Genomic DNA, 12684 nt, shown 5'->3' with positions numbered 1-12684 from the left:
AATGCATAATACATAATAACATTTTGTGGCAATTTTTCTTTTAAATAATCGTTTTTATCCCTGGTTCTGTAGGCTGTACAAATCATTTGGCAAAGTGATATGGAACTGTAATGTGGTCAAGACATGCCTGGAACTACTTTAGCCATTTCCCTGAAAATAAATGCACACCTAGAGCGTTCGTCAACCAATCAGAATCAGGCATTCAACAGCCTTGCAGTATAAAAAACATGTAAAATATAATTGCAACTTTTTATCACAATTCTGACTTTTTTTTTGCCTCACTTTTATGACAGTTTTGAAGCCTAAATACTCCAATCCCCAATCATTGTGAATGCATGGAAAATGGCAAATAGTGCATTATTTATAGTCTCCTTTTGTGTTAAACAGAAGAGGAAAAAGTCATAGAGGGTGAGTAAATGATGGCAGAAGGTTCATTTTTAGGTGAACTTTCTCTTTAAGAGAATACAATGTAGAATGCAATGACTGAATAAATATTAGGGTTACTGTATACAGATGGAGCATGATGTGAGTAAGAGATTCAGTAATTAGCTTAATAATGTTTGTGATGAGGTGATAATAAATAGCATTATTTATACAGTGGAGTGTGACTATTCGAGTGTAATGCTGAGAGGTTGGTTGGTGTTCAGTCATAATGCCATTTCAACAGCCTGCTGATGCGGGACATGATGCCTGATGGAAGCAGCGAGAGCAGTTCATGAGTGGCTGGGGTCTCTGGAGACCTTCTTTCCTCATGTCCTGGAGATGACCTAAATGTGTAAAAACCCCGAGTTCAAATGTGCTCCCAAATGTGTTCAGAGCATTTTAACATAGGCTGATGGCCTGGTGAACATACATAATGCAAGCGGAACAGCAAGATAAAGAGACTCGCACTCAGTCTGTCCCTGGCATGAAATCATAATTCACACTTTAATGTTTATCAAATGTGATTGAGAATCACAAATCAAATGGTTGCCCAGTGGTCATAAGAATGTCTGTGGCAGTGACAGAGCTGGCAGTCTGTGATTAGGCACATTTGATGCAAATTGTGTTTTGCCATCGCTGTTAAAAATCCAGATTCACGTGTCCTAAGGCACAAGCTGCTGCACCTCTGAAAAAACCTTGACTTAACATCTAGCATGAGGACAATTTCTTGTACAGTTAGTTTGTTCCCTTCTGTTTTATTGGCAGCAGCAGGTATCTAATGCCGTCTAATCCTTCATTCACTTTTACACCCTATGAACAGGGTCCCATCTGTTTACAGTGACCTTTGATGAGCACAGTTTTGTTGTTTGTGTAGGCATGTATGGCCTGATGACAAAAGAGGGGTTTATATTCTCTTCTATGTGTATTTTAGGGATTAGCACTGCATTTTGAGGACGTCCTGTCAGTCTTGAACGGCTATCAATCATATGTTCAGATAATAAAACTACAAACACTAAAGCTAAAAACTTTTAAGACTGTTGGATTTGACAGATGTGTGTATTTATGAACCTGTCCTACTTCGGTGGATGTGAGAATATTTTTTAGTGTGTGGTGTGTCATGTACTCAGCTTTAAATTCTCTGGTATCCAAGCAGCTGAAAGCAGTCTCCATGGTAATATTGCATTTGCTTTCTCGTGACATTGACTGTGATAATACCAAGATCGCACTGTTCCTCAGAAACACAGTTCCTCAGAACATCAAATACAATTTGATTTTGAATTTGTGTGTTGTATTTGTATTATGTTATAGTACTTCATTACATGACTCTCTGGAATACTGCTGGAATTCTCATTGGTCAACAGCACTGTCCTGTGGTCAGAAGTTTTATAATATACATCAAGTGACTGTTGTCTTAACAAATATTAAAATAATATAACCTTTTAAAAACAACATTTTATATTTGTGCATTTATGTATTTGGTAAGTAGTGGGTGGGATAATGTAGAGTCTGTTAACCTTTCAAAATATGAATTTCACATTTTTCTGTGACAAATTTTTACACACTTTCAAATGTATTATTAATTATCATTATTTTTTATTTTATTTTTGTATTTACATTTAAACATTTAAACATTGGCATTTCAATCACAGTCCCTCCTCACGAACCCTATAGGGTGCTTCTCAATACTCAAATTGATCCTAAATGGGGTGGAGCTAAGATGCGAGGAAAGGATGTGAGGAAAGGAAACGGGGATGCACAAATAAGAAATAAGAAGCACCCCTAATGGTTAGTGAACCCCATTTGAGAATCCCTAAATACATGCTAAACTAAAAGAATCAGATAAAGAAAACAACAAAATTCTTTCTCTTTCATTTTCATCAGTGTGTGTCCTGTCCGTGGGGTCTCCAGTGTCATGGTTCTGACTCTGCTCTAGTGGGTCTCATTGGAGGAAACGGGCCCAGTAGAGACAGGCGCCTCTGCTTTTCATGTGCAGGTGGCCTGCTTTTCAACCGGCTGCCGCTGACTAATTACACAAACACAAACACATATGTACACACTGCTAAACCGCTTGCTTGACTGAAATAATCAACCAGAATTCCAAGCATTGCAGTTGTGGTGAAAAGTATTTGAATAAATGTAATTAGTAACTGTACATAAGTATCTTTTTGTACATAAGTATCTACTTTGTTGTTTTACTGAGTTGCTATCAAGTATAATAGCTGCTTTTACTCTTTACTTGACTACATTTTTGAATAAGTATATGTACTCTTTACTCCAATACATTTGTGATAAGTAATTACGTATTACATTTTGCATGGCACCTAACTTTTTCTGCAGCAGTTCATTTTTGCTACAAAAGAAGTGATAGCCATCTACAGGGCATTGACGGATATTTGAAGGATATTGGTTTACTTATGCCCTTTTTGAGTTGTTTAAGAGGCTGTTGTGTCCACCTTGACTTATTGCAATATTGTGGTGTTCAGTTTTATTTCCATTTTAGAAAATAAACATGTGATTGCTCTCCTCATAAATCAACTGTTTCTTGTTTTCACTGACATGTCTCTTATTGGTGTTTGAGGACTAGAGCATCTTTGAGCCAACATTCAGTAAGAGTAAAATACTTAAGTTCTGTTAAAACCAGATACTACGACTCAAGTCGTATTGGAATTGGTGACTTGTAAATGAATGGAGTCACTTTAGCTGCAAGGTATCTGTACTTTTACTCAAGTTAAGTATGGTTTTCAGGTACTCTTTACACAGAGTTGATAAGACAAGAGCTCCAAAGCGCGCAGTGATTTTAATAAAGGGGTTTTAGACAGATTCCATGTTGTGCCCTGAAGATGCTCCATATGGTCTCACAGCTGTAGGGTGCAGGATATCATGTCTCACGGCACACAGACTGACCCCCCTGCTGTAAAATCTCTTCAGTGACGAGTTCAAGAGGGTTAAAAAGATGAAAGGAAATTTTGAAGGCCTTCGCATCTGCATGTGACTGTAAAAACTCGTCATGTGGGAGATTATAGAGATAAACTCAGGCATACTTCTCTCTCCGGCTTTCTCTCTCTCATGTCCTGCTGAGATGCTTAATGATGTTGCAAAGTGCCTAACACTTACAACGGCAGTTCTTTTTCTCTTTCTATCTTACAATTGCGGATATGCCGTGTGCCAAACTGGCATTCGGATAGGCCCATAAAGCAGTGGTGACTGCAGCAATGACGCTGCAGTGCAGCAGAACCTGATTTATTGCCTCTAGCTTCTTTCAGGGTGAGGACAGGCCCATTAACAAATGAGCTTTAATTCACATTGGCAGTTCATCCCTGCTGCTCTCGTTCTCTATTCACTACTACTTTAGAGATGCTGATGACACATACTCTGGCAATGAGTAAAGATAAGATTGTAGCTTTCACACAAATATTACTGAATGTAAGGGGCAAATGAAGCTGCTGGGCAGAGCGTCTTTGAGCTTTTCTGAGGCTTAGTGTTCACTGTCAGCTGTCATGTGTATTTTTTGGCTTTGATCTTTTATATCTATGAATTTTGGCAGCTACGCTTTTTTATCTTCACTTTCATACCGATAAGCCATGAGTGAGCTGAGATGCAGGGTGTGTGTTTGTGTGTGAGAAAGAAGGGGGAAAACATTATTAATATTAATGTAGCCAAATACCCACATCCCGGTCCACACACTAAGATAAACATGCATACGGCACACTTCACATCTGTGCTGCATTTTAATTTATTTCAATAATTCAGAGACTCGCAGCCCACATCATCTGCAAGGTTACCACTGCATTAATGAATAATGTCAAAGGCATGCCACGGAGGAAATCATGGATATAGGTGCAGACAATTGGTCCTAATAGAGGAAAACACTTCTCCAAACTGTGGACACTTTATACCAAGGGATTTTCAAAGTTTTAATGCCAAATAATACCCTTGCACAGTACGCAGATATATTGTAGCACGCAATATATTTTAAATACATTTGGTGTTAGGTAAATGAAATAATTGGTCTATGTATTGTCATTGAACAAATAAAATATTATTAAAATATAGAAAATATTGTATTAAGATTTACAGAATTGTGCCTTTACACAACCAGAGAGCAATGACATGGAGAAACTCCCTAGAAGAATACACCCCCTTTCTATATTATTGTATTAAGTAAGTATTGAATCGCTTGAGAATAGATATTGTCAATAAATTGACAAAGTATTTAAAAGTTTTAAAGACATGGATAATGGTGAAATAGACAGTCGGAAATTACAGACATCATTTCATTTTTGATGGAGTCAGATTAATGATGAATTACTGACCCATTCCAGACAGCGTTCCTATTTGCCACCAGCTCCTCAACAGTCAGAATTTCAAGTACACTAGCCCTAGAGAGAATGATTATCCCTTCTTTTCTCATACTCACTACCTCTTTGTTGGCTTGATCTAAAAGCTCTAGGCCTTGACAGCTTCAAACAACTGGGGAAATAGAAAGAGCTCTGCTAGACCTATCAGGTCGCAGGTGATTACATGGCTGTTATTTGGAACCGTTCTGAGCAGAGCTTTGAGGACTCTGTGGGACCCTCTGGAGACAGTGGTATCCCAGTTCAGCAATTATTACATACTGATTCTGCTACTGTATATATATATATATATATATATATATATACACTGAACAAAATTATAAACGCAACACTTTTGTTTTTGCCCCCATTTTTCATGAGCTGAACTCAAAGATCTAAGACTTTTTCGATGTACAAGGCCTATTTCTCTCAAATATTGTTCACAAATCTGTCTAAATCTGTGTTAGTGAGCACTTCTCCTTTGTCGAGATAATCCATCCACCTCACAGGTGTGGCATATCAAGATGCTGATTAGACAGCATGATTATTGCACAGGTGTGCCTTAGGCTGGCCACAATAAAAGGCCACTCTAAAATGAGCAAATGGGGGCAAAAACAAAAGTGTGGCGTTTATAATTTTTTTTCAGTGTATAACCCATCTGGTGTGTTTGCTGCCAAAAAGTTACTTTTTTAGTTTCATCTGACCACAGAACCCTGTGCCATTTAAAGTTCCAGTCTTGTCTGACAACTGAATTTGCTAGAGTTTGTTTTTGGATGAGCGAGGAGGATTTTTCCTGAAACCTTCCCAACCAACATGATGTAGGGGTTGTTTGATATTGTTTGTATTTTTTTAGGATTTCTGACCCCAAGACTCAACTAATCTCTGCAATTCTCCATCTGTGATCCTTGAAGAGTCTTTGGCCACTCAAACGTTCCTCCTCATAGTGCATTAAGACAATATAGACACACGTCTTCTTCCAGGCAGATTCGTAACTTTTCCTGTTGATTGGAACTTCTTAATTATTGCTCTGATGGTGGAAATGGGAATTTTCAATGCTTTAGCTATTTTTCTTACAGCCACTCTCTATTTTCTGAAGCTCAACAATATTTTGCTGCACATCAGAACTATATTATTTGGTTTTACTCATTGTGATGGATGATTAAGGGAATTTGGCCTTTGTGTTTCCTGGTTTCATGGTGTGCTTAAAAACGTAAATATGAATGGGAATTCAGAGATATTTTGCTCATTAAAAATTTCTGGGGGTACCAATTATTGTGGCCATTTTCAATTGTTTTACTTCAATGAAAGGTTCGATTTTTGCTAATTTTTGAAAATTTGCTCATATTTACTAAGGGTGCCAATAATCCTGACCGTGTGCGTGTGCGTGTGTACAGATGTAGCTCCATGGTGGGGAACAACTGGCCCCACAAGGAAAATAAAACCTGAGATCATCTACATTCTGGGGACCAGCCAGCAATCCCCCTGAGGTAAATGGATTAATGCAAATACTAAATTATGCTTTTATGAAAATGTAAAGCTGCAAAAAGGTTTCTGTGAAGAATAGGTTTCAGGGGAATGGTTAGGGGATAGAAAATACCATTGGAAAATTCCATACATTGGAAGTATGGATCAAAATACCACAACAAGTCTAGAAGAAAGACCAAAACAAAACGTGTGTGTGTATGTGTGTGTGTATGCGTGGTCCTGGTAAACCTTACATTTGTGGAGCCCAATTGTCCCCACAAGAATAGTAATACCAGACCTTTTTCATTTTGTGGGGAAATGTATTGGTCCCCATGAGGAAAATAGCTTATAAATCATACTAACTGTTATTTCTGTGAGAGTTGTGTTTAGGGTTAGGGGATAGAATACACAATTTATACACTATAGTGTGTGTATATGACCCCAGAAGCCATACTATGGCTTGTGTGTGGAATAAACTGAAAGTTATAAATTTGGTGAAAATATTGCTTGACATCTTTCATATTATGGAAACAGTAGCTTAGACATTCAGCTATAAATAACCTCTTAAACAGTTTTGTTTTATTCTTCATAACTGTCAGAGCCATAATAAGAGTCCTTGGTTAACAGGTAATATTTTAAGTTAATAGATTCTACTTAACAGGTCTATGCGATTGCTATATCTAATGTCACTCAACAATCTATAATTAGACAAACACAAAATATTACTGAAAACAATAACCTAACATCCCCCTAGTATGTGTCATTGGGCCATGCTCCCTCTGTGGTCCTCTGTTATGGCTTGAGCTTTTCTAACTCTGAGTTTCTGCACTGCTGGCCTCACTCTGATCAGATCTAATCCATCTCCGCTGCTCACTTAGACAGAAAGGGATTTGCCTAGCGTGCTAATGCAGCCTGTGCTCCTTAAAGACCATGGGCGCGCCGCAACCCCTCCCACTGCAGCTGCTCCTGCGTGACGTCTAAAGATTGAAGAGCCATGAGCCACTCTACGAATTACAGATTAACAGGAGGGGAAGTAGATGTGATGCTGACCTACTTCTGTCCCATCTCTGGCTCAGAAAAGCAGGATGAGATTTGATGGGGGACAGCGAGAAGTTTTCTTCCATTTGATGGTCAATCTGATGTGGTCAAGTCATTACTGCACATTTCCTTTTCTCAGAAACCAGAGGGAAAGATACTGTACGGGGCTGTCTGCTGCCATGAGATCAAATGATCCAGTGACACATCCAAACACATCATAAGGATAAAAGGACTATTTACTTTCCTCAGACCTTGGGTTAGATGGATTAGAAAACAAATTAGGAAACTTTGACTTTTTAAAGTGATGGTCCAATTCCTACATCTTGTGGCCTGGATGCAATGTTGATCCTGTAAACCTCCACAATTAGTGCTGTGATAGTGAAATGAACTAACCTGAACTTGTGTCTGTATGGAGTGTGTTGAAGCGCAGGCCTGACCTCGTTGAAGTTCAACTCTCATTGAAGATGACTCGAAGTTATTACAATGATTTTCACTTTAACTTTCATGAAGGATTAATCTCTCAGGAAATCAAACACAGTCACTGGATGCTCTTTCATATTATGTAACAGGGATTATTATTAGAACACAACATGTGGGCTTGTTTGTATGTTGATATGCTGGTGACATATGAACGCACCTCTGGTTGCGGGTTCTAGTTGACTGTACAAAAACAGTTTTGACAGGTAGACAGGTTGGGCTGACATTAGTTATCATAGACAAGAGACACAGACACAGTTCCTGTATTCAGTGCACCGGCTGTTACTTTGTGTTGATTTGTTTGTCAGGCTTCCTGCTTATGGTTATGAATAAGATATGCCAAATCAATAGAATAATTCAGGCTGTCACTGACAACACTCTTTTTTTAATGACCTATAGTTCTGCTGAATTGTTTTGGGAATTGTTATATGCAAACTTATATGCAAACTGGTAACATAATATTCTGAATTGCTTTCATTTTTATATTTTCAGTTTTCATTTAAATTTTAGAAATTGTGTTGTGCGTTTATGCCATTTGTATTAGTTAATGTTACTTTTATTTCTGTTTAGCTTTGATTTATTTTTACTTCAGTTTAAGTATTTTAGCACTTCAGCATTGTAGCCTTTCTATCTGATATTTTTATTTTATTTTTATCTCAGCATTATTTCAATTAACGAAAACTTTTTTTTATTTTATTTTTTTATAACAACACTGGTTGAGACATTGAGAAGATCAGACTTAAATAGCAAATGCAGTGAAAATTCACCAATAAATGAATGAATACAGACCTATACAGTCAGCATGTTCCTTGCGCCCGGTCCCTGTGTTCCAGTCCCCATGCATGGATGTATGACACCACATCCATTTTTTTTTTTTTTTTTTTTTAAATGCTGATTCATATTTCCAGACTGAGGGATTATTTTGGCTCAACTCTGTTCTTCAGCTGCTGTTGACTTAGAAACCAAGGCATACTGTAAGCTGTGTTCACACAAACCATACCAAAAGCAGCTCTTAATACTTTACAATGTGTGCATAATTATTAGGCCAGACGATATTCTGATCATTTTTTTTTCAAGCACATTTTACCAATTCCAAATCACATCAATCTTAATAACCACTATTCATTTTGTATATAATCATTTATAAGTGATATAATTGTTAGCGAGGACTGGAAGTAAAAAAAAGGCCACACATTCAGATGTGCATAATTATAAGCAGGTTTTCTGTTGCAGGTAAAATGGGTCAAAAAGATTTAACTCACACTGAAAAGTTAAAAATAATAAAGTGTCCACAAGAAGGATACGAGAGTTATCCTTATAGTAAATAATAAAAACAAATCTGTCAATTCCATACAAGGTTGTCATTTATAAAGTTGCGATATGTAATTCTGAGCTGTCATAGATTTGTCCTATCATCTGTCAGGTTGTTTTTAATCTGCACTTGATCATTTTCTCAAATGGAACAGAACTCATCTCCACTTCACAATCCATGCCAAGTATCCATGCCATGCATCACCTGCACTGTTGTAAAGAACTGCTGAGGTCTTACACAGGCACTATAAATAAAGGTTTCCAATGTTACATAGCATCATTGTGCTAGGTATTATGTGTTATGTAAACAACAGTTTAACAGAGTTACATGAACCCAATGTTTAGCTCTGGGGAAAAAAAGCCCACTGGAATTTTATGTAAAAGCACATTGTGTGCGACAGCTTTAAGAAGGCAATAATGCCTCATTCTCTGTCAAGTTATTCAAACATCAACGAAACAAAGCAGAACAACGGCATCGAAACATCTGATTTTGGATACGCCACAAATTTGCACTGAATAAACATTATACTTGAATGAAAACAGATGTCTCAGAAAAGGCTTTACACTTAATTAAGGCAGACATTTGGGGACAGAAAATATGAATAATTACTTCAAGAAAATATATAATGTTTGTAAAATTAAGCTTGTTGTTGAGTGGTAGCAAATTATTCTCAGAGGAACAGATGGATAAGCTGCCATTGGAGAATTACAATGCAGGGTAAATTGATTAGCTTTATTTTAAAAAGAGATGAAGTTTCACATCACAATAGTCAGACAGATGGATGGATGTCTTTGTGGAAATATTGCTTTGGTCACGCTTATAATTTTGGAATATGTTCAGGAATTGATTGGTTTTCAATGGAATCTATTATTAATGGATCATTTAAATTGAACGGATAATTTATAATTTATTCAGACTCTCCTCCTTTGTAATGATTTATTTTGAAATTTAAAAAAAAAATCATTTGTGTTCTCTAATGATTTGTGCATGTGTGCATGAGCATGTATAATGTGATATTTGGTTTTACAATTATTTGATAATGAGAATGACTGACTGTTAGTTGCTAGGTTACTGTTCCATTCTGTAATTGGCCACTTTGATTGAAATTCCATTAAAAACAAAAGAAGCCCTTCTCTGTTGCTGCCTCCCGATGTTTTGTTTGGGATTGCGTTGATTTGCGGGGACTAAAACGGCTCAGAAAAACAAACCGTTTCTCTCCTCTCTTCTGTTTCATCTCTCAAAGATTTCACTCTATTTTTGCACTACTGTCATCTGTGGCCATGCAAAAATATACATTGTCAAATTCATCTTTGAAGTGCAGGCAAAGTTTGCTGCCTCTATAGTAATGACGAATTGGTAAAACAAAAAACTGTCGATAAAAACTGCAAACACTTGCAAATCATTCGGAAACTGGCAGTGATTTAGCTGTTGTGTCTGGTGTCTCATGCCTTCACGTCCTATCGGAATTATCGTAAATGTGTCTAGTTAAAAAAACGGAAAATGAACGCCCTCTCAAGTCAAAAATTGAATAGCAGCAAATCACGACTCAGAAGTGGGGAGTAACTTACTAGACATTTCCGATAACACGTGAGGGCAGCATAAGGTCTGGCTTGGACGGTTTTCTTAGTCATTTTTGCCATCAATGTAAACAAAGTTTCGTCTCCCTCTAGTGGTAGCCTACTTTGCCATTCTGTTTCATGTGTAAGTTTCATCTACTGTAGGTGAAAACAAGCTGTCTTAAACCATCAATTTGAAACCATTCAATAGCCTTTCCTCAAATTAAGCTATTCTTAAAATCTATATGCTGTTTGACAATATCTGACATAGTAACATTATGTTTAACATGTTTATTCATATTCAGCCCTATTGTGAGAAAATGAAAGAAGTAAATTGTGGGAAAATGGTATTTTGGTGAACAAAAATACCGCCTTTAATGTAAAGAAATGCGCACAGCAGGGTGCATCTGTTTCCGCCTTGGAATAAAAAATAAAAAAGGTAATTGCGATTTTTTAATCTCACAATTCTGACTTTTTTCTTGCAATTGCGAGTTTACATCTCGTAATTCTTACTTTTTATCTCAGAATTGTGAGATATAAAGTCAAAATTGCAAGAAATAAACTCAATGCTGAGAAAAAAGTCAGTCTTTTTTTGGTCAGAATTTCGGACTTCTGAGAGAAAAAAAGAGTCAGAATTGCGAGATGTTGTGAGATAAAATTATCTTTTTAAAAATGTTTTATTCTGTGGGGGAAAGCTTCCATAATATTGCGTCACTACCTTACCTTACTTATTAATATTCCCTTTACATAAATATGTAATCGCGTAATAACGAATAATAATAATAAATAAAAAACTTACAGGCTTAATATAATGTATATAACTGTGCGAAACAGAGCTGGGGCCTATACCATGATGGTAGTTGAACAAACTCAGGGTTGCAGGACTGAATAATCAGGAGGGATTGTCAAGGACAAAACCAAACCAATCCAACCCGAGAAAGAGTAAAACTGCGATTAATTTCTCGTGAGAGAAGCAAGGCAATTCACTTATTAAATAAAAGTATTAAAATATTAAGAATTTAAACAAATTTACACAGCAAGAAGAAAATAGCTGTCTATGAAAAAGGACAACTACAAGAAAAAGTCTTGCTACTGTATATCAGTGCAAGTAAAAGTTGTGAAGTTAGTTTACAGTTGATAAAGGTATAGAGAGAATTGAACATTTAAGATCATATGTAGTCATTTTATTGCTTTATCTATTGATTCTAAAGCGTATTTATATTACCTTTATTATATATTTATTCATTTAAACTGATTTAATTGAAGAACTAAAATTGTACATGTGTGATCGATTAAGGGTAGGCTATAATAATTACATAAATAATATCTAAATCATACAAAAATATTATTCTAAATAAGCATTACTAAAAGCCAGACGATTTTGTCTTTAAAAATCATTTGCTATTTAGTGACCTTTAATTTGGAGTAGAAACAGGTGTAGTGACTTTATCCTTTGAGTTCGGTTTGGAACCTCTTACCTAGCTGGATCATAACCTGCCCCGGACCAGGTCAGCCGTGGAGCATAAGTTACTATGGCGATGAACACTGCTAAAAGCCAAACCACTTTCATAGTGCCTAAAACCCAGGGTTGGTGCAAACTAAACTGAAACATACCTGAATAGCCACCTAACCCGGCTTCATGATATAGGCCCCTGGATTGAAGTCGACAGTCTCCCGGGCAGCTGTTCTTTATTTGATTCATTCGCCATTCATTTGAGGTCCGACTCAAAGAATTGGTTCAAAAAACGATTCATTGGCGCTTTTACATACATTTCAAGTTCAGTTTGTTTCACCCCCATATTTAGCTAATAAAAGCATACATCTATTTAGAAAATAAATATAATTATATAATATTTACATAAAACAAATAGTAGAAGTTATATTAATTGGCTAATGAAGTAACCCAACCGAACATATTTTTCCGGTCAGTCAAATCCTAGGTTCACTCCAAATACATCGGTTCTCTGATTATCACGAAAAATACCACTCTCAGACCGTTCAGTCCGGATTTGTGAACCAGTTCAATAGATTCATTAAAAAGATCCGACTCAAATAAACGACTCGTTCACGAAACAGACGT

This window comes from Squalius cephalus, assembly GCF_949319135.1.
Source record: "Squalius cephalus genome assembly, chromosome: 5".
Taxonomy (NCBI): domain Eukaryota; kingdom Metazoa; phylum Chordata; class Actinopteri; order Cypriniformes; family Leuciscidae; genus Squalius; species Squalius cephalus.
Note: the sequence above shows the minus strand (reverse complement) of the source record.